A 2498-nucleotide genomic window follows, 5' to 3' on the forward strand; every position below is an offset into this window, starting at 1 on the left:
GGCTCCACTTTGAGGAGTGCAATATTGGTATTTATATACACTCCCCGGTGCGTACTCTATCTTAAACATTAGGGAACTCCAAAGATAAGTTTTGAGTAATTAAAAACATATGCATCAAGCACCTGCTTGAATGGAGTAAATCTTGAGGATTTGGCTCATCACATGACGCTCCCTTCTGCTCAATTCAAGTTTTTAGGAACACAAGTTGCTCAATTGAAGAAGGGATTTCAGTTTTGAGTTGTTTGATGCTGCAAAATCTTGGAGTTCAACGTAACACAACTGATGATTTCTTGTCAAATAGTAGTTGGAAAGACTGTTGGCTTGTAAATTGAGAGATTTTAGATGTTATAATTAGCTGTTTCAGATGGAATTTTACACTAATATGGTCAAACTCATTTAACTCTTTTAACAATTTTGATAATTCTTACTGTTCAACAAATTATCTCTAGTTCGAAGGACTCCGACACTTTTTCATGAAACAAAACTCTGATTGGGAATGAAACATGCAAGATAATTTGACAACAAAAGGGGCCCTTGAAAGATAGCGAACAGCCATGGTTGGGACTGAGGAAGAAATCAGGGTACTTGGTGCTTTTGAAGCACAGGGGTCACTTATTTCACATGGATCCAAGCAATCTTTCAGCATGCTAGTTAAAAAAAGACCGAATGTGTTGCAAATCCTAAACAAACAAACATATAAACCCACCCAGTAAATCCCACTATCTCAGGAGATAGAGTGGGTGCTTCTAAGTTCTAACGTGTTACAAGCCTACAGGTTTGCAAATACCAAGAACCGAACGTATTATTTGTTAAAACAAATGACCATAACACAAATCATATGTGAAATTTACTCTTTTTATAATGTCCATGTTTTGTTTAGGCGCCACCTATTTTTCTTTCGTTTTGTTGAAAATTTTATTTCATGACACGCCTGAAAGCATCCATGAATATGAAGTATATGCAAGTCCACAATTAACCACGTCAACACAAAAAATGATACAAAGAAAACAACAGTATTAAGATTTATGATAATTTAAAGAGTGCTTCCAACAGTTCAACGGCCAACGAATAACATAATACAAAAAAACAGGTCCCCAGTAACCGGATTTTAGAAAAACCAACACCATATAAAACAACAGCTGCACACATGAAGCTTTTATTCAAAAAGTAAACACAATTCATCTAACCAAATTAAATTCTCCAGCAGGCACAGATAAATAGCAGATAATAAAAACTAACCTCCATTTCAGAAGATGATGTCTTCGTCTTTCTGACCAGCGGACAGCAGGTTATGTGCAGCATTCACGGAGATTCCTCTTTGTAAAGACATATTCTCAGCAGCTTGGTCTTCCACAAACTGTTTAGAAGCTTTCATCTGCTTTTCAATCTCTCTTTTCTTAAACGCCTGAATCTTTTTCAACCTAAAGAAATCTTCCCTCTCCAGTTCATCAAGCTCTCCTTTAATATAACTTATGGTGTTTTCCAGCCTTGGTTTGACCACACTTTCTAGAGCGTTGACACGACGGTTAGTAGTCTTGATTGCTTCATCGAGAGTCAAGAATGATGTTTGAAGTGATGCAAGCTCCACAAGAACCTCAATTGCTTTCACATAAGCGGTTTTACACCCTTGGACTTGTTGACCGCCTCTTGCTAACCCGGTCAACTCGTTTTTTGTCTCGGCTTCGGTAAAGTACTCGAATTTTGGGAGTTTAACACCTGCGACGTTTTCAGTGCGGGACCTGACTTTCAAACATGCGGTTTTGACGTTTTCTATGACGGTGTATTTAATGTTGTCGCCTGCTACGTATTTTGCTTCAGTTAAAGCGAATGAGGACGTTTTCATGATGTTTCCCATTGATTCTTTTGTGGCGACAATTTTTTTTAAAATGGCTCGGAATTGAACGGTTAAAGCATCACTTTTTTTCTTTAGAAGAGCGTGGCCTCGGGTTGCGCCAACAAGACGAGCCTTGATGACTCCAAGAACGGTGACGGTGGGGACCACATTCAAACGCTGGCCCTGGCCAGACATCTTGTTGAATATATGTAAATCTGTGAATATAAGCAACCGAAAAGCACAAGTTAAGAAAATAATACAGCTTCCAACAGCTACTTTATAATGTAAAGCTATGATTCTTGTGTTATAGCCTGCAAACCTAGCCAGCAAGCCTGTGTAAGTGCTGTTTTTTACTCTCAAACTAAACTTAAAATTTGGAAAATATGAAGCTAATCTCAAATGTGTTTTAACCTTTGAAAGTGAAAAAGAAAATGCGCCAATAATGTTTTTATAACAATTAACAACAATATTAACTAGTTTACTGAGTCAAAAGAATTATTATTATATCTGAACTGACAGAAAAAAAGGGTAGAACTTTAGTGAGAGTTTCTGGATTTCAAATAGAAAAATAAGTGAAAGCACAAAATAAGAAGAATGTGTATGTTTAATACAAACAATTATTTGACTAGTAATAGTATTTGGATGTGTAATTGTTGTTTGAAGT

At 36.7% G+C, this 2498-nt stretch overlaps 1 pseudogene; it reads right to left on the reverse strand.

Annotated features, from left to right (window-relative positions):
* Nucleotides 1–997: 997 nt before the first annotated feature.
* Nucleotides 998–2130, reverse strand: LOC143578190 (V-type proton ATPase subunit D pseudogene; annotated as a pseudogene).
* Between the last annotated feature and the right edge of the window lie 368 nt (nt 2131–2498).

The sequence above is a fragment of the Bidens hawaiensis genome, unplaced genomic scaffold (genome assembly GCF_021521415.1).
Source record: "Bidens hawaiensis isolate Kalapana, Puna unplaced genomic scaffold, B.hawaiensis_p1.1 tig00029060_1, whole genome shotgun sequence".
Taxonomy (NCBI): Eukaryota; Viridiplantae; Streptophyta; class Magnoliopsida; order Asterales; family Asteraceae; genus Bidens; species Bidens hawaiensis.